This window comes from Ovis canadensis, chromosome 7 (assembly GCF_042477335.2).
Source record: "Ovis canadensis isolate MfBH-ARS-UI-01 breed Bighorn chromosome 7, ARS-UI_OviCan_v2, whole genome shotgun sequence".
NCBI lineage: Eukaryota > Metazoa > Chordata > Mammalia > Artiodactyla > Bovidae > Ovis > Ovis canadensis.
Window position 1 is genome coordinate 54966909 of NC_091251.1, and position 19948 is coordinate 54986856.

General features: G+C 42.1%; 1 protein-coding gene across 4 annotated transcripts in view; it reads left to right on the forward strand.

Annotated features, from left to right (window-relative positions):
- The first annotated feature begins 10146 nt into the window (after nucleotides 1-10146).
- The window catches only part of FRMD6 (FERM domain containing 6), an 88265-nt gene continuing 78463 nt past the window's right edge, over nucleotides 10147-19948 (forward strand). The window contains exon 1 of one of the 4 annotated variants that reach the window (XM_069596154.1): nucleotides 10147-10247. The gene's annotated coding sequence lies outside the window, so the exon portion shown is untranslated. Of the gene's footprint in view, nucleotides 10248-10385; nucleotides 10568-19948 lie in introns of those variants that run through there. The other 3 variants (XM_069596151.1, XM_069596155.1, XM_069596153.1) reach the window with 3 other exon arrangements.

Below are 19948 nucleotides of genomic sequence, written 5' to 3' on the forward strand. Positions count from 1 at the left end.
CTAGTGGAGGTGATGGAATTCCAGTTGAGCTATTTCGAATCCTGAAAGATGATGCTGTGAAAGTGCTGCACTCAATATGCCAGCAAATTTGGAAAACTCAGCAGTGGCCACAGGACTGGAAAAGGTCAGTTTTCATTCCAATCCCAAAGAAAGGCAAGGCCAAAGAATGCTCAAACTACCGCACAATTGCACTCATCTCACATGCTAGTAAAGTAATGCTCAAAATTCTCCAAGCCAGGCTTCAGCAATACATAAACCATGAAATTCCAGATGTTCAAGCTGGGTTTAGAAAAGGCAGAGGAACCAGAGGTCAAATTGCCAATATCCGCTGGATCATGGACAAAGCAAGAGAGTTCCAGAAAAACATCTATTTCTGCTTTATTGACTATGCCAAAGCCTTTGACTGTGTGGATCACAATAAACTGTGGGAAATTCTGAAAGAGATGGGAATACCAGACCACCTATCCTACCTCTTGAGAAATCTGTATGCAGGTCAGAAGCAACAGTTAGAACTGGACATAGAACAACAGACTGGTTCCAAATAGGAAAAGGAGTACGTCAAGGCTGTATATTGTCACCATGCTTATTTAACTTCTATGCAGAGTACATCATGAGAAACGCTGGACTGGAAGAAACACAAGCTGGAATCAAGGTTTCTGGGAGAAATATCAATAACCTCAGATATGCAGATGATACCACCCTTATGGCAGAAAGTGAAGAGGAACTAAAAAGCCTCTTGATGAAAGTGAAAGAGGAGAGTGAAAAGATTGGCTTAAAGCTCAACATTCAGAAAACAAAGATCATGGCATCTGGTCCCATCACTTCATGGGAAATAGATGGGGAAACAGTAGAAACTGTGTCAGACTTTATTTTTTGGGGCTCCAAAATCACTGCAGATGGTGATTGCAGCCATGAAATTAAAAGATGCTTCCCCTTTGGAAGGAAAGTTATGACCAACCTAGATAGCATATTGAAAAGCAGAGAAATTACTTTGCCAACAAAGGTCCATCTAGTCAAGGCTATGGTTTTTCCAGTAGTCATGTATGGATGTGAGAGTTGGACTGTGAAGAAAACTGAGCACTGAAGAATTGATGCTTTTGAACTGTGGTGTTGGAGAAGACTCTTGAGAGTCCCTTGGACTGCAAAGAGATCCAACCAGTCCATTCTAAGGGAGATCAGCCCTGGGTGTTCTTTGGAAGGAATGATGCTAAAGCTGAAACTCCAATACTTTGGCCACCTCATGTGAAGAGTTGACTCATTGGAAAAGACTCTGATGCTGGGAGGGATTGGGGGCAGGAGGAAAAGGGGATGACAGAGGATGAGATGGCTGGATGGCATCACCGACTCGATGGATGTGAGTTTGAGTGAACTCCAGGAGATGGTGATGGACAGGGAGGCCTGGCATGTTGCAGTTCATGGTATCACAAAGAGTCAGACACGACTGAGTGACTGAATTGAACTGAACTGAATAATTTGCTAAATGAATAAACAAACGCATGATGGATAAGGCCCTCAAGCAGTGGGGCTACTTGGGATACAGTTTTGGTAGGAGGAAATTGACTGAGAAGAGTCAAGAACAAATGGCCCAAGAGGAAGATACATGGAAGCTTGAAGGTGGAGAGGACTAAATCCCAAGTGAGAAAATGCCTGATCAACTCTGCACCAGCAGCAAGATAGTTTAGAGGGAAACCGTGAACTTGAATTCAGATTTCCTGAGTTCAGATACAGACATAACCACTTGTTTCCTTTGAGATCTTGGGCATCATAAACCAGGGATAATGATAGTATCTCCATCAAAGGGCTGTCATGAGCATCAACGAGGTCATACTTATAAACCTTTTTGACTGGTCACCAGCCAAGAGTCAGTCTAGATCGACTGTTGAGAAGTGGCGGTGTTTCAGAGTGGGATGAGGGTCTTGAGAACCATAAAAGTCTAGATGGTTATCATGGTGAAAGGAAAAGGGAGCTACCCAGGAGTGAGTAAAAAGTTGACCAAGCATTTGTGAGTGCTCCAGTGAGGCAACTGTTGTCTTGGTGATGTAACTAATAGACTCATTTATTTGATTTTCTTTAATCTTCCTCAGTGACTTTAAAGTAAAATGGATGATTAACTTGACCTGAATTTGGGGATTGTTAAGACTGCATTAAAAGATCAAGGAGATATGGGGCAATGAAACTAGAGGGAGCATATATTCAAAATTGTGAGCCCAGGCATTAAGCTCAAAGGGAAAGAAGGGAAGCCAAAAACAGCTAACAGACTGAAAGAACTGGGGGCGGGGGGTTGCGGTGACTGAAAGTCTCAAGGTTAAAGAACAGCTCTGGTGGAAGAGGTGGAAGGCAGGACGTGGTAGACAGAGCAGTTTCCGGTATTTCGAGATGGAGCAGGTGACGCAAGGGCCAGTGAAGCTGCACATGGAGTTGAGGGCACTGAGCAAACAGGAGCAAGGCCACGTAGGTTTCCCTTGCTCAGCTCAAACCACTCTGTTCCCAAGTTATCTCATCAGAACGTTTTTGCTAGCAAGGAATCCAATAACTGATCAACTGCTCTAGCAAAATCTTTCTAACATTCTTCTTAGTATTTCAAAAGGCAGGGGGAAGGTTCAATACAATATACAGTATACACTAAGAATACAATGAAATACAATATACATTATTGTATATTATTGTATACAAGAAATACAATATACATTAAGGAATATCAGTAGAGATAAAATACTGATAATTATATGTATATTTTTACCTCAAATATAAACATTAGGTGAACTGGCTGATGTATGAAGCTTCATTCAAGTCAACCAAAAGTCTTCTTAAGGGATTGATCTTTTCTCATCATTATCTGGGATATCTCAAAAAATGTTAATCCTCTCCCGTTCTCATCTCAGTGCCTACTCTCTTTTCTCTACCCTACTCTCAAGGCAGCTGTGTACACACACACACACACACACACACACACACCCTTCTTACACATAGTTTATGGGATTCATTCATTCAACAAATAGGTACCAGACACTGTTCTAGATGCTGGGGCCATGATAGTCAGAGAGGCTAGATCTGTGCTCACATGAAGCTTGCATTTTAAACAGACAGTTGAGGAACAAGTGAGCATATTTATAAAAAATTTCAGATAGTGAAAATGCTACCAAAAAAAGTGATAATAATAAAATATTTTATATTCATTTGTATATTGTCTGTATGTCTATGAAATTATCATGTAGTAGGTATATATCCCCATTATCCTTTAAGAAATTGGAGTTAAAGTGACAAAAATATTATCCAATATAGAACTACTGGCAGAAGAGAAAGTCATTAATTTTCTGATTCTCTTTTTCTGCTCAAGAAATCACATAGACTATCTGGCTTAATGATAAATGAATCACAAATACTTTATTAAAAGTTTTTAACAGAAAGCAAGTTTAAGAAAGCCTATTCTCCCCCAACCCCAAAGGATCTTACCTTCAAAGCTAGATCTAGTTAAGAGTGCTACCTACCAACCAGCACTTTATTCTCCTGGCCTGTCAAAACTGAACTTCAGAGTCTGAGGTCCTTTGGGAACAATCTAAAATCTGTGATTCCTAATTCTAACTCCACAGTCTAACTACCAGTGTTCCTTCTTCAAAGAACTCGAGCCTAAGAATTCTGTTTAGGCTAATAAAATGATACATTAAGCCACTCTTGAAAAAGAAAAATGGAACCATTGCTTTGCCTGTAGAACTTAAGATTTTTTTTGCATTGAAGTTCCACAGCCAAGTCAAACAAAAGTGAATGTAGGTTTTGTTTCTAAACTAGGAGCAGGTGAAAGGGAAACAGGACTCTAATGTGGGTATTCACAAATACGTTTTCCTTTTTATCATACCAGCTAATGTAACCTTGTGTTATAACCAAAATCCCAGCCACTGCACATTGGTAGGGTGTCTCTTGGAAACCTTCAACAAAGTTCTTTAGCCTCCGTGAACTTCCTGTGAAATTCCAGAGCAACTACGTCTTATTTGCACCTTTGTCCATCATTACTTTTTAAGCAACTAAAATCAAGCTCAAGAGCATGTTTGTTATGCCTACAATCTACTCAGGGTAACCAAATTAAAACAGACCAGACAGATTTCATAAATCTTCTTCACAAATGGAATTTCCGTCAAGAAGACCAGCATTGACCAGGCTGTAAGTCTGGGTTTGTTTTCCCATTCTAGTTTAGTGTGTTTCATGGGTCTCAGGCACAAATCAGTAGGATGGCATCACTACACATAGAAGAGAATTTCTGTGACATCTGTACTGTTATCATTTCTGCTTGAAAGTGATGCCACCTAGGATGTCACCCAAGATAAAAAAACCTTCAGAGTGTGCGTGAGGCATAACTCAGAGTACCCAGTCTGTTGCCAGAGTCCTGCTTGCTTTCCTTTCTCATCTCTCTCCCCCAATAGGGAGTGGAGAGTGTTGCCTCCCACCTCTAAGGGTTAGGAATATTTTCTTTTAGCTTTTCACAGAGTAATCAAGGAATAAGGCAGTTGAAAAACTGCTCTAGGACCTTTAAGGCCCATTGCATAAACATATGAGTGACATACATCAGGTTTTATTCTATAGGGAGTCTCCCCCCTTATCTTGTTCTTCCTGCTAGACATTTTTTGTTGTTGTTGTTCAAGGGCCCTTCTGCCTGTCCTTAATCTTCTCTAGAACGTGGAGCCCATGCATAAGGCAGCAGTCAGTGCTCTTTTCATACTTCGTTCCTCACCCTGTTTTAGTGGGCAGCAGTATCCCTCAAGCCAGCACTGTCTTTGTCACTGTGCCTTTCAACTAGAAAACCTCAGGGCAGTTCTCCATGCTGGGCTGGCTGTCCTACTTCGTGTAGCTCCTGTCTCCTCTGCACCCCTTAGAACAGCCTCTCCTGAAGAGTGAATGGCCTGGCCTGTGAGCCCCCGCACCTCCCCCCATCCCAGTCTTATGGAAACTTTTGTCTGGAGTATTCAAGTATTCAAGCCCTCAAGGAACCGGAATGTGGTGTTTGTGGTGAAACTGAAACCATACTGGAATAGAAAGAAAGTAACTCTTCAAATATGTCTCCTGTAAACTTTTATATACTATATTAAAACCAAACTTTGTCCCAGGATAATCAAGTTAAACTATTTTAAAATAGTGTCTCAAAACTTGATGGCCAAGAGAATAGAATTTAATGAATTTAAGTTTTTTTCAATTTTGTATCTGTAAATTGGATAAAGGTAAATCTTTCTGAGTTAGATTGGTACATAATATTAATTCCAGTGCTGTGCTGTCTCTACAAAATACAGCTGACCTTTGACCAACAAGGGGTGGGGTAGGGTGTAGGGGCACCCACCCTCCATGCAGGCAAAAATCCATGTAAAATTTATAGTTGGCCCTCCAAATATATACATATGCCCTCAGTTCTCCATATTTGTGGTTTCTCTGTATCTGCAGTTCCATGTCTGCTGCTGGAACCAACAGTGGATCCTGTTGTTCAGTCACTTGTGATCCCATGGACTGCAGCACACCAGGCTTCCCTGTCCTTTACCATCTCCTGGAGCTTGCTCAAACTCATGTCCATTGAGTCAGTGATGTCATTCAACCGTCTCATCCTCTGTTATCCCCTTCTCCTCCTGGCTTCAATCTTTCCCAGCATCAGGGCCTTTTCTAATGAGTCAGTTCATCACATCAGGTGGTCAAAGTATTGGAGATTCAGCATCAGTCCTTCCAATGAATATTCAAGATTGATTTCCTTTAGAATTGACTGGTTTGATCTCTTTGCAGTCCAAGGGACTCTCAAGAGTCTTCTCCAACACCACAGTTCAAAAGAATAAATTCTTTGGCACTCAGCCTTCCTTATGGTCCATCTCTCACATCCATACATGACTACTAGAAAATCCTGTAGTACTGTAGTATTATTTAGTGGGAAAAAAATTCACATATAAGTAGACCTATGCAGTTCAAACTTATGTTGTTCAGAGGTCAGCTATAATTCTTTCTATTCCTGATCACGGACTCCTAGTACATGATAATGAGACAGCTGGATTAAATGACTGTTAATCAATTCTCCTGACTTCCCTTGAGAATTAAAATCTCTTTTGGTGTTTTATTTTACAGAACATAAGTTATATACTGCTACTGCTACTGCTAAGTCACTTCAGTCGTGTCCGACTCTGTGCGACCCCATAGATGGCAGCCCACCAGGCTCCCCGTCCCTGGGATTCTCCAGGCAAGAACACTGGAATGGGTTCCCATTTCCTTCTCCAATGCATGAAGGTGAAAAGTGAAAGTGAAGTCACTCAGTCGTATCCAACTCTTAGCTACCTCATGGACTGCAGCCTACCAGGCTCTTCCATCCATTGGATTTTCCAGGCAAGAGTACTGGAGTGGGGTGCCATTGCCTTCTCCAAAGTTATATACTAGCTGAGAATAATAAGGAGTGCACTTTGAGTTTTTGTCAGTGAAAACCAGGACTACATCCCTGTACTATTTGTTTCCATGTGTGATTCTTTTTTCTTTCAGAGTAATATATGTTAGCTAAAGGGACATTTGGGCTTCCCTGCTGGCTCAGTGGTAAGGAATCCACCTGCAATGGATGGATTACAGGAGACTCGGTTTTGATTCTGGTGTTGGGAAGATCCCCTGGAGAAGGGAATAGCAGCCCACTCCAGTATTCTTGCCTGGAGAATCTCATGGAGAGAGAAGCCTGGTGAGCTGCAGTCAATAGGGTCGAAAAGAGTTGGAAAAGTGACTTAGCATGCGTGCAAAGGGACGTTTAAGACCTTCGAGTAGGACTTTTAAAGCAAATTTGCTTTAAAATGAATGGTTTTGCTTTTTCAATGAACTTTAGTAATTACCACAGAGAAAAAGGAGCCTAATTTCTTTATTATGACCTTCAGTCAGAATGATGAACAGAATTTAATTTGGATGAACAGAATTTAATTTAATTTAATACTTTTTCTTTAAAAGCTAGTATGTCAGTTTACTGGCATCTCCCTTTGACTAGAATTTATATTTCGGCATTAAAATATACTGTAAGTTCCAAATTCTCTTGAATTATGTATAAAAGATAAAAAAGAACTAAATTATTTTCTTCTAACATGCTGAACTGAGCTTAATTCTTAAGGTACTCTTCTGGTGTTTGGAAAATACTTTGTATAGGGATGTAAATTATAGCAGTTCACATCTCTTCATTTTCTATGTAACTGTGTTTCTTACATAAATATGTGTAACTATCACCCACCAAAGCTTAAGCATGTTCAATTACAAAATGAGGCTACAGCCATTGTCCTTGAAAACTATGCCTTCATGCGCCTCTTCATTCTGTGCTCTTTTCCTGAGATACTGTAACCCATAGTTCCCACATGTGTCTCCACATAGAATAATATGGGCCTCTTGAAAACATCCCCAAGTCCAGGTCACATCCTAGGCTAATTAAACCATATTCCTGGAACACAGGCATCGGGAGTTTTTAAAATCCCCAGGTGGTTGCAATGTGCTACCAAGTTTGAGAACCACCACTTCAACCAACTTGTTCTCAGATTTTCTTTCATCCTTCCCATCTCAGTTGACAGGGAATGTCTGAAGCCCATTCTTGGCCTTCCCATTATCCCTCCTGCATATCTCTACTATACCAAGCATAAAGTTCATCTGTTCCCTCAAACTATAATAAGATGCTATTTTTAGGTTTAAATCCCAGAGTCTAACCCTGGGCTTGTGTAAGGGAGTACTCAATAAATAAATTTATGGGATGAATAATATCTTCCTAATAAAACTAAAAAGCAAAACCATACAATATTTATATTGCTATGGAGAAAGCTTAAGATGTGTTTTAGGATAATGTTTCACTTGATGGTCAACATCTCATATTTAGGAAAACATCTCATCATACCAATGAAAATAAATCCATACCTAAACATCAAAGAGAATCATAAAATATAACTTTAATTACCTACAAAACTGCATTATTTATTATAATAAGCACAGAAAAACGTTTCCTGTGGTAAGAAACTTCTAAAACAACTCATCCTTTCTCAGTTCCAGTTCCATCTTGAGTGGACTGTGTTTTCCAAAGCAGTCCTTCCTGAATTTTATGTTGTTTCAGGGGTTTATAAAACTGATTTTTAAGAATTTTAAAGTACTTAGTTCACAAAATGTAAGATGTGAAGAGTCTATGTTTATCATGGTATTCATACTAATAACATGATCATTATGATTTTAAAAATTCATATAGTAAATTTTGCTATAATCAAATCCTAGACAATAAATCCAATCTTAAACACATGATTTTTAAAAGTAGTTTAAAATATTTTACTCCCTGGGTTATCTAATTACTTCAAATTTCAGCAATACTTCACAATCCAACGTTATTCTTTATCTGCTAGATTTTTATGCATGAAGCCTGAAAAAAAAAATCAGATTTAGGAACTGTTTTCCATGATAGTGTTATATTCCTCACTTGTCTCATTTATGTTCACATATGAAAACTTGGGTTATCTCATTAGATATCAAATTAAGACCTTGTCAACTGTTGTTCAATATGCACTGATTCTGAATGCATATTAAAGTCAAAAATGAGAGGAAAAAGTATAAACCTCCACTTTTAAATATCAACGTTGTAATCAACTACCAAACAAATTTTTAATTTTAGTCTATTAATTAAACACAACTCATTCAAACGGCAGTCTTTGGAACATAGTTCTTGTCCTCCTTCCCACAATGGAGTCATGACTTTATCCGAAATAAGCTCCCAACGGATATATAGATTGCGGAAAGACAAAAAACATCACCATCCCCAATATTTCTAATGTCATTGTTCCCAAAATGTAAAAGCTGTGAAACAACTATTTCTAGTAAGCTCCGGCTGTGGACACAAAACGGAATTTCTTTTGCCATGTAAATAAGGCACAGAGGCATACCTTCAACAGGTAACTTTATTTTTGGATCAAACTATATATTTGGATCAAAAGAGCAGGGCAATTTTAAAGCTGGCTTCTGTTAGCATAAATCTGATTTGGGGTAGTGTCCTTTGTCAGGTCCTGTTTCCCTGTCTCCTTGTCACTTCCAGAGGCACCTCATCACTCCCTTAGTGAGGGGCCCCGTGGGCGTTACTGCCGCCCCTGGCGAGGGCTCACCGGATTAGCAGGCACCAGAAGACCTAGGAGGGTAGAAGCCCCGGCGCGGGGAGCGGGTAGTTCTGTGGGTTGCGGGCCTGGGAGCCAGGTGGAGGCTGGTTCTTCTCTCTTGTCTCCAGTCCCCCAAAGCTGGTCCAAGTGGCGCAGGCTGGCTGGAAAGGTGTAACCTACTCCTTCCCTAGACCCAACAATTAAAAGGTGACCCCCCAAAAAACACTCCATCTCCTATCTTGAGTCTTAGTGCCCTAAAAATACCTCCCATTGGCCTTTTGCATCACTCCCTCGGCTACCAGCGAGAGCAGAGCGGGTAAAAATAATTTCCGAGAGGTCACTGGCGCTAAAACCACAGCGAACAGAGACTGTGTCTACCTGAAGACCTGGAGAGGCAGTTAGCGGGGAAGGCTTGACTTCCTCCGCGGGGCCTCCTCCATCCAGCAAAAAACCGGCGAAAGACCGGCGTCCCGAGTGGTGGATGGGCAGGTGGGTGTGGGACAGGACTGGAGGGAGTAAGGAATCGCTAAATTGCCTCCGCTGGGACCGCCTCCTCGCCCAGTGGCCTCCCCTGAGTCGTTCCGAATTACTAAAACGAAGCTCAGGCCAAACTGCCGCCCCCGGCCAGCCCGACTGAGCTCGGGAGGTAGAGATACAGGGGAGCAAAGGCCGGGTGTCAGAGGGGGCCATTAGGCAAGAACTAGGGGGAGCTGACAGTGTCCCCTCGCTCCTCCGTCTCCGCTTTGCTGGGAAGAGCCTAGATGGCTGCGGTCCTAACATAGCATCCATCTGCGGCTCGCCTCCCTCCCCAGGACCCCGGAGGCGTGGCGAGCTCGGCTTTCTCCCGCCTCTGACTCGCGGCACCCCTCCGCGGGACTCTTGGTTGGGCCCGGGGCGGGGCCTGCAGGCGCTCCACGTGCGGTCGCGAGCTCCAGGCTCTGCTGCAACGGCTTTGCCACTGCCCCCGCCACCTCGGGGCGGGCTGGAGGCGGAGCCTCAGGGGGCGGGGCGGGAGGCGTGGGCGGGGCGGACGCGGAGCGCTCGTCTGGCTGCCCAGGGCAAGGGGCTGAGAGTAGGGCAGGCGCGGCGCCGACAGGAAGGCAAGGAAAGCTGGGAATAGTCCGACGCCCGGTGCTGCGGACCTTCTCCGCGGTAAGAACAGGAGCCGGGTACCCGGGGACTCCCCTAGCCGACCTCCAAGACCGGCCACCGCGCCCCCGCCGCTCATTCTGCCCCCTGCCGGCCGGGCGGCAGCGGCGGCGGCGGGACGGGACCTCGGGGAGGGCTTCTGGAAGTCGCGAGCCCCAGTCCAGGCGGTGTCCGCTTCTCCGCGTCTTTCTTCTTCTCGCTCTCTCAGCGCTGGGCGTCGGGCACCGGACTGGAAGGAAGGTCGCTTCTTGGCGAGTCGGAGCTCGCCCACGCCGGGAAGGGAGAACGGGGCCTCGGGGCAGCCGAGCCGGGCAACGAGGAAGGTGCAGAGCCTTGGGCAGCCTCTGCGGCGAGGGGGGAGGCTGGCCGGGACTGTGGGCTGCGACCCCAGGATCGGTGCTCGCGCTCGGCTCCCGGGTGGTCGGGCTGGGGACGCCTGTCCGTCACGCCCCGTTGCTGTGCCTGGGCGGCGGGGCCAGCTCTTGAGTCCCGAATGCCTGGGTGCCGCCTGTTGTGCGCGCGCCGGCCCGGGCAGCCCGTCTGCGGGAGGGGACCTGAGTCTGTCCCACCGTCCCCGTGAGTCCCTGGTCGGGGGAGCCGGAGACTGAGCTCTCCCTCGGCGACGCCGGAAGGGGGCCTCGGTGGGATGGGAGTGGGGGGCGCGGCCTGCAGTAGTTGGGTTCCTGGAGGAGCTGGCGACGCGCAGGCCCGGCTCCGGGCCGAGGAGACCCCCAGCTTGTGCCCGAGGAGGGCCAGGAGCTGTCAGGGATGGACAGCTGGGGGCCATCCGAGTGAGGTCCACGGGAATTACAGCAGCCCTCTAGTCCCGGGACAGCATAATCTAATGGTGAGGGCGTTTTCTTGAAGGCAGGAAGAAATGGAAAGCTGTCAAAATAAGCACATTTTAAAGTTGAGGTGAAAGTTGGCGAATTTTCAGGCCGTGCAGTTGTTTAGTTAGTGTCTAAAGAAATATTAGCTCCTTGACATCCTTTTCGTTTGGAATTCTAGCAAAAATCTGTTTTGCCAGTATTTCCCTCAGGAGTTGTGCATTGCCCACAGCAGGGAAGGAAAACTTCAGCAAGCATTCTCAGGTTGCTTTTAACTTCAAGTTTGTGCTCTCTAACCTTTTTTGAGTGTTCAGAAAAAGTATCTCTTGCTGGATTTCTCATGTAGGATTCCGTCTCTTCTTCTCTGGGACCTGGCAATGTTTGTTTATTGGTTTTTATAAGCATCTATATAAATTTAGTCCTTGCACGAAATACTCCCCCGTTGCCACAGGGTGTAGTTTAGGGATTAGAGAATTCTATTGGAGAAAGCTGCTAGTGGCTTCATTTTCCAAGAATGTAAGTCATTTCCTTTCTGTGATTTCAGGGAGTTGATATTTCACAGCATCAAAACTTTGTGGGGAAAATTTTCCGTAATACATGTCATTAAAAAGGCTTTTGACTTTTGGATTTCTCTTCTTAGAACAGAGCATAAGTTTAGGCTCAGCACTGTTAATGGATCAGAAGTTTTTCAGAATCTGCAGCGTTATGAAACCATTGTAGAAAGTAATTTTAACAGGCACCAAAACCTACAGACCGCCTGCTGGGTAGAAGGTGGGGGAGGGGAGAAGAACAGAAGAGAGAGGCAGGAAAACAGATGCCTGTGCTGTTGTCCTTTGTAGTAAAAAAAAAAAAAAGCTTCTAGCACTTAATCATTTTTCCTTGGGTGTGGTTTTGAGAAATAGAAGTATTATGTTAAAAATGAAAATACTCCACAATATGAGACAGCTGACATTTGAATGCTCTTTCAGTATGTTTGTAAATATATTGGATTTATATTTCATATTAAAATGGGCTTCTGGGATTATTAGATGAGAAGGGTCCCCCAGGGAATATCTGCTATCCAGTTATCTGCGGGATATCTTTTCCAGAAAGCAGACCGTCTGTAATATGAACTAATTCTCCCCCCAGCACCCCCACCCCCCACCCCCAAGCCCCCACTTTGAATTGCTTGTAAGAGTGCCTGAGATCTGACACTGATGGACCACAGTAATCACCAGTTCTTGCAGGGCCCCAAACACTTTAAGGGACAGGAAATCTTTCTCTGCTTCTACCCCCCTCCTTTTTTGGGGGCAACGGGGGTGGGTAGGCTACTAGCTTCAAATACATAATTTGAACTTGAGAATTAAGATGCTCCTGGCTCTACCAGAAAGCCTAATGGGCCAGGATAAAAACTGTTGCTTCTGAAAGGGAAATGTCCATGTGCTAGGTAGTAAGTTTTAGCTACAAGTTATTTAAAAACTCATTCAAATAGACTAGCTAAATTGGATGGGGAGGTGGGGAACTGTAGCCCTTTTTGAGATTCTGAACTTTGTTTCGACTGCATTTATAAAGCTTTTGGCTTTCAAAACTTATGACATAATAGACTCTGTAGCCTTTTGTGGCAGATGCTTGAAATGAAAGTTTCAAACAGAATTGTTTTTGACTAGGCTATCAAGTTCAGAGTTTAGTATAAATGAATCCTGTCTCAACTAACTTTTTTGATAAAGGAATTCTTTGTAGTTTTCAGCTTGGATGTTGCACATTTTGATTTCTGAGGCTGTGGGTTTAAAAAAAAAAGCTAAAACCTGCAAATAATTATTTTAATACATGAAAGCCCGTACCAAGGAAAGATTCAGTCCAGATGTAAAAATGTATGTGAATTTTAGATTTGTATGATCTCAACCAGTTTCCCCTTTTGTTGATGAGGCTGCCTGGATCCCAGATGGTATTTGTAAATTATCCCTTAGGTGGTTTTCAGAGTTCAGAACTAAATTTCACCAGCCTTCTCCAGTCATTTTAATATTGTCTCAAGTCTTCTAAAGGATAGAAAGTTTTCTCCATTTATGGAGAGATGAATTTTTCCTACTACTCATTAATACCAACCCCATAAATGCCCTGGTTTGGTAGATGAAGACTATGGGGAAACTGGAGGTATTAAGTAATTATTATTATTAAAAAATAATATATTAAAAATATATTATTAAGAGGTACAGACCTCCAGTTTAAGTATTATGTATCCTTTGGGCAGATTATAGAAGCTTTGGATTTTGTTTATGCAGTTACAACTTCTTTTAAGGAAAAAAAAAAAGTTTTAAGTGTGTCTACAATCTTCAATAGAATCTTGTAACACAGTTTGAATGGTTTCTGATATAGCAGTTGTATGACACACCTCTACCCTTCTTTCTCAACAAGAAATGAGAAACACAACTTAAAAGAAAACTCCAGTGTTTTTTTTATCTTGTACTCCCAATAACAGAGTTATAAAGGGTGTGTGTCATACATTAGCAATGATATATTTTTAGGATGTCTTTGTATGGTTATAGAATTATACATTTTGAGTGTTTGATTACATTGTAATTGTGTGGGAAACAATTTAGTGTAGGAGGAGGAAAAGGAAAGATTTAGTGGAGAAATTTATGAGTGGTAAAATTTTAGTTAAAAGTATCATTCCTGAAACCCAAACAGGAAAAATGGTATTGTTGGCCTCTGTAGTTAAACTTTGGTATAGGGAGTAGTTGAGAGGGCCTGTTGAATTGCACATTATCCTGAGGAAGAGGCTTTGGGGGCCTATAAAAATAAGTAGGAACAAGTTAAAGGGATAATTTGAGAGGAAGGAAGAAGTAGAAAATTGGGCATTGAATTGCAAGGAAAATGTAAACTGAGAAGGATGAGTATTGAGGTAAAGACTGAAGTAGGGAAAGCTTTATATTTAAAAGTGGAAATTAAAGAATAAGATCTTCTCCGCTGAGAGAAAAAGGGTTAGAACTAAGGTGCACTATAAGGTCTATATACAACCTGAAATAGTGCTTCTGTCCTGGAAACCTTGCCTGTGTTTGTGTTGAATCACTAGTTTGGTGTTATAAATATTGCATTCAGAGATTGGATGCTTATCACTGTCCTTTCTTCCCCTACACCCCCGTCCCACCACTTCGCATTTCAAAGGCTGGAAGCATTTTTCATCTAAACTCTGATGATTTGAGAAATATTTAATTAGTTCTCTAGCATTTGGGAGATCTGCTAATGCCTACCCGCTATGCTCTGGGTCCAGAGGGACTCTCCAGCTGTAAGGGCTGAGTTTATCATTAAGTTTTGAGTGAAAACAAGCAATCTGTGGTTCCAATTATCTTGTATGATTTAGTGGTGTAATTTCTTCTGATGGAGCTTTGTGTCCTATCACTTTTCATATGTATCAGATGGACCAGTCATGCAGTGTACACTGCTGATCAAAGAGGGATCACAGAACGCTGGGGAAGGGAAAGAAATCAGTGATCTGACAGCTGGTTGAGAAAAATGTTGTGCTGAAACATTCACAGATGAGCCAAACGCTGCGCAAAGGAGATGGCATTGTTTCCCAGAGCTTCCTTGGTGTTGTCTGTATCACAGCATTTTTTGAAATGCCTTTCCCCAGCAGAGTTTATCTATACAGCAAGAATCTAGGTAGAGATGTAGTCATTAACCAGGTCGTTTCATTAATGCGATATAATGATAACTCTTGACCAAAAGTATCTACTTGGAGCCTCAGTATTCCAATTAGATTATCTTTTGATGTTTTCAAATGTTTTCTAATAACATTGCCTTTGTTCACAGATGTTATAGAAGCTTGAGCAATAATGTTTTACTGGCATACAAAGATATATGGAAAAGCAATATTTTATACTCCCTTACAGCCGCAGTTTCATGTGAAGGAGGAAATCATTATAAAAATCAAGCAAATTCTGCATGAAGGTTTTAGAAAAATTAATGAAGCTTCTCATTTAACTTCTCAGGTAGTTCTTTGTCTGATTCACATTAGATGAAATGTAATTAATTTTCTTCCCCTCTGTTAGCAGCACTTATGCTGCCCAGTTTTAGTACATGGTTTTTGTTTGAAGAGAGTGGGTGTCCCTGTGGCTTTATTTCTTTGAACTTGTTACTCAGTAATTACATACAGCCAGAAGAATGCACTGATCAGAAGTATACAGTACAAAGTGATCACATTTAGGCAACCAGCACCCAAATCAAGAAACAGAACGTTTCCAGGTACACATCTCCTGCCCCCATGCTTCTCCATGCAGTCTTAAACCTTGCCCCAAGGATGACCGCTATTCTGCTTTTTATTGTCATGTTGTCGTTCAGTCACTATGTCTGACTCTTTGTGACCCTGGGACTGCAGCATGCCAGGCTTCCCTGTCCTCCACTATCTCCTGGTGTTTGCTTAAACTCATATCCATCGAGTTGGTGATGTTATTTTAACCTGTTCTTGGACTGTACTTAAATGCAATCAAATGTAAGTTCTTTTTCGTGTCTTCTTTAACCCAACATAGTGTCATATCCATATTGATTTAGGCAGCAGTACTTCTTTTTTCTTTTATTTCTATGAGTAAATATACTGAGTTTATCCATTCTGTTGGTAGACATTGGGTGGTCTGGGGCTGATCTGTGGGGCATGACCTTTTGATGGCTCAAGAAAGAGCACTTTGGAATTGAAAGAATAACCTTAAAATTAAAAAAAAAAAAAGATGGGGGCGGGGGGAGAAAGAAGAGTAAGAAAAAAAATGCATCAGAAACATCAGAGAAAAAAATACAATATCCCAGAAACACCAAAGGCTCAAGTGTGTAGATTCTGGCTAGGCCCACAGAATCCTAGTGTTTCAGGAACACAGTTTGGAATATACAACTGGTTGTTGCCTTTCACTTGAGAGTTGGCAAGAAGGAAGGGACCTTAGGTGTCAGCTAGCCCCTTCATGTTTTAGAGGTGAGGGGAACTAAAGATCCAAAAGACTGAGTGACTCAGTCTTCCAGCTCACGATAGCACCAAGAGTGGAAGCTGCTTCTGACTTGCAGTTTCATTTAGACTACTGCCATCTGAAGGCTGGAACTCAGCCCCTGACTCTGTGGTCCAAGCAGTGAGTCCACTGGCCTGGAGGATGGGGTGCCCCTTCCTGAGCCACACAAAGGTATCCTATGGCTCTATTCGGATAGAGGCAGACCTACCCAGAGGAAAGGGAGCTGTGGCCAGTGAAGCAGAATTGCACTTCCTCAAGGCTGCTCTATCTCTGTCCCCTACACAGAACCCTTGGAATTTTTCTTTAATCCCCTTTTCCTTCTGCCCTCTGTCTTAGGGCTCTCCAGTGAGACTTTGGGTTGTAAGTGCCAAGTAGGTGACATCTTGAGGTCCTTCCTGGCTCATTGTTTTATTCATCCATGAATAGTCTAGCGTGCATGCTAAGTCACTTCAGTCATGTCCGACTCTGTTCGACCCCATGGACTGTAGCCTGCCATGCTCCTCTCTGTCCATGGGATTCTCCAGGCAGGAATACTGGAGTGGGTTACCATGCCCTCCTGCAGCGGATTTTCCTGACCCAGAGATCAAACCCACATCTCTTATGTCTAACCTGCATTGACAGGCAGGTCCTTCACCACTAGTGCCACCTGGGAAGCCCAAATGGTCTCAGATGGACCCTAATTTCAAAGGGCTGCTTTCTAAATATTTTCAGAAGTTCATTCTCGAGAATAAGAATATATGTAAATACACATACATTTTTGCTTCTTCTTGCCATTATGTCCCCTCTTCTATACACTTTTCTCCTCTATCCCCCCTAATCCCATCAAGTTATCATTTCTTAAATATCCTTGGAAGTATCCAGTTTCTGATTTCTGTCTACTGAAAACAACAGTGAATTTCTGATGCTGAAGTCTATGGCTGTCCCCAGGAAGAACTTATTGTAAAGCATAGGGTTATGAGAAATCTAATGGATAAAGTGCTTGTGAAGGAAGTTTTTTTTTTTTTTTCCATGTGTCCCTCAAGAGAAAAAAAGACATTGTCATGTTTTAAGAAAAGACTCAGAATTTCAACTTAGGCTCATTAGCAAGATGGGGAAAAGGTTAAAAAAAAGACACAAAACCTGAAGTTTTATAAATGGGAGTAAATAATATAGCCTGCTTAGGTCAGATATTGCTTATAAAAGCAAAAACTTAGCATATATGATTTTAAAAATAAAAGATACCTGGGAAATGAATGTTCAACATAGGGCCTGACAAGCTACTCACTGAAATTGCTAGAGAAAAGTGTAATAAGTTCTGAAGACAAAATGGAAAAGCGGCGATAAAATATAAATGTTAAGAACAAGATTTTTGAGATTAGTTCCCTGGGGTCCAAATCTAGGCTCCACTGTTCTCCAGTGTGTAATCCTTAGGGAAGTTATTTAACTCTCTGAACCTCTTTTCCTCATCTATAAAATGAAGATAATAGTAGCAGCTATCTCACAGGTTTGTTTTGATTAAGTGAAATAACAGATGTAAAGCAAGTGGCAGTGTATGACATATAGTAAACAAAGTTAGTGCTTATTTAAGACAAAAAGAAATGATGTATAGGAAGATTTCTAGTTCTTGGAAGTCCCTAAGTTTCTGTTTACAAGCAGTTGTTCACAGATTTTGTATTTTGATCACATTAAATAGGCAACAAATTGTAGTATTTCTCAGTCACAGATGTTGGGCAATCTATACTGTTGCACTAAGAACAGCTGGCATGTCCCACTGATCTCTAATTGATCAAGTTATTTTTCCTAACTCCTATTTCCAGCAGTCTCATTCCCCCAACTTCTGCCTGCTTGCTAATGATTTCTTTCCAGCTGCCAAAAAGTAAATTCACAGAGTTTAAAATTTCTCTTTGTAACGAATAATGTTATACAAAGTACTTTTAGACTTAAAGAGTACCAGTGGTCCATGTCTTTTTATCTTGTACCCTGTAGATTTCATGTGAGTCCTTTTTAAGAAAGCCACTATTACTGGGATGAGGCAATTATTATTCCTCCAGCCCCAAGCCCTACCATTATCACAGTTTATATAATGTGGGTCAGACCGTGTTACGATTTTCTGTTAGGCCCAAAGCTTAAGATTTTTAAACCATTCATTAAAAAAAAATTAATAGTCTGAAAGTTTCAAAGAGATATTTAAGAAAAACAAATTTAAGCACATTAGAAAGACATTTACAGCGGAGCCTGGTGGGCTGCCGTTTATGGGGTCGCACAGAGTCGGACACGACTGAAGCAACTTAGCGGCAGCAGCATAGTTACAAACCCAGTCAAAATAGGCACAGGATGCTCCAGGGTAATCATGGAGTATCATTCATTAAAAGGATAGCATATACCTCAGATAACCCTGTGTCCTGTTACGTGTTGTATAATATCTTAAACATAATAAACCTAGTACTTAAAAATGTTTGCCAAGTCCATCAAAAAACAGCTTTTACTTCTGCATGAAGTACTGAGTACTGTGCTGACTACTTAGTGAAAATCTTGCAGAATTGTTTCTTATCTAGGTGGGAGAGTGAAATATATGTGTTTGGAGATGTATTAGATGTTTCCCAGTGAGGACTAAGTGGACTCTTGGAGGAGAACTAATGTTGGCTAAAGATAAGATGGCTCTGGCTTCCCTGGGGCTGCTGCATTTGTGCTGGGTCAGGAAGTCAGGCTGGGATCTTTGTAGTCTTCAAATACAAAGGAATTTTTTTAGGAGCAACAAAAATGTTCAGGATTTGGTAAAAGTCTCAAATTTTAGAAGAAAATAGTGAAATTGAAATTATTAAATGTTTAATTAGATTCATTCATTCATTCAACATAATACATGCCTTCTGTGTGCTAGGCATTGTTCTAGACCCCAGAGCTACAGACAGTGAACAAAATAAAGAGAAAAAGTCCAGCCTTTGTGGAGCTTATATCCTATTAGGAGATAAACACTGAACAAACAAAGCTATATGGTACTTTAGAGAGTAGTAAATGTGTTTGGAGAAAGATAAAGTAGAGCAAGGTAAGGGACATTCGGCATGCTGAAGAAGGAAAGCAGAGCCTTTGGCAATTTCAAATAATGTGGTCATGGTAGGGCTCACTGATAAGGTGATTTGAGGGAGGAAGTTGGCCATGCAGAGATAACTGGGGGAAGAGTGTCCCAGCAGAGGGACCAGTGAAGGCCTTAGGCAGAAGTGTGCTTGGTCTGTTCCAGGACCAGTGAGGAGGCCGCAAAGTAGTAGTAGATCAAGTTATGGATGTTCGGGGGCTCATCGTGTAGGTCTGCCTGGTGGATCACTATGAAAACTTCAGCTTTTACTCTGAGTGTAAAGAGAAGTCACTAGAGAGTTTGAAGCAGAGGAGCAAGGTGCCTTGACTTGCATTTTAATAGAATCACCAACCACTGTGTTGAGACAGAAAAATAGATTGGGGTAATCAAGGCTGGAGGCAAAGACAAGTTAGAAGCTGTTCACAATAATCCAGCTGAGAGACACCACTACCGGTAGAGGAGGTAGTGAGAATTGACCAAGATTTATTTTACAGGTAGAACCAATAAGATTTCCTGGCCAACTCTTTGAGGAATATCATAGAGAGATCAGAAGAAGGATAGCACCAAAGCTTTTTGCATAGTTGCGGAGTTGTCATGAACTGAGATGGGGCTCTGATGGAGGAACTGGTTTGGGAAAGATAACCAAGAGCCATTTGAACATGTTATGTTCAGCTTCCAAGAGAAGTTGAGCAGTTTGTTGGATTCAGGAATCTGTAGTTTAAGGAAGAGATCCAAGCTAGAGATAGAAATTTGGAAGTCGCCAGCAGACTTTGGATGAAATCATATAGGGAGTGTATGCAGACAGGGAAAACAGTCCATGAACCAAAGCTTAGGTCATATCAGTATTTATAGTTTGTGGAAAAG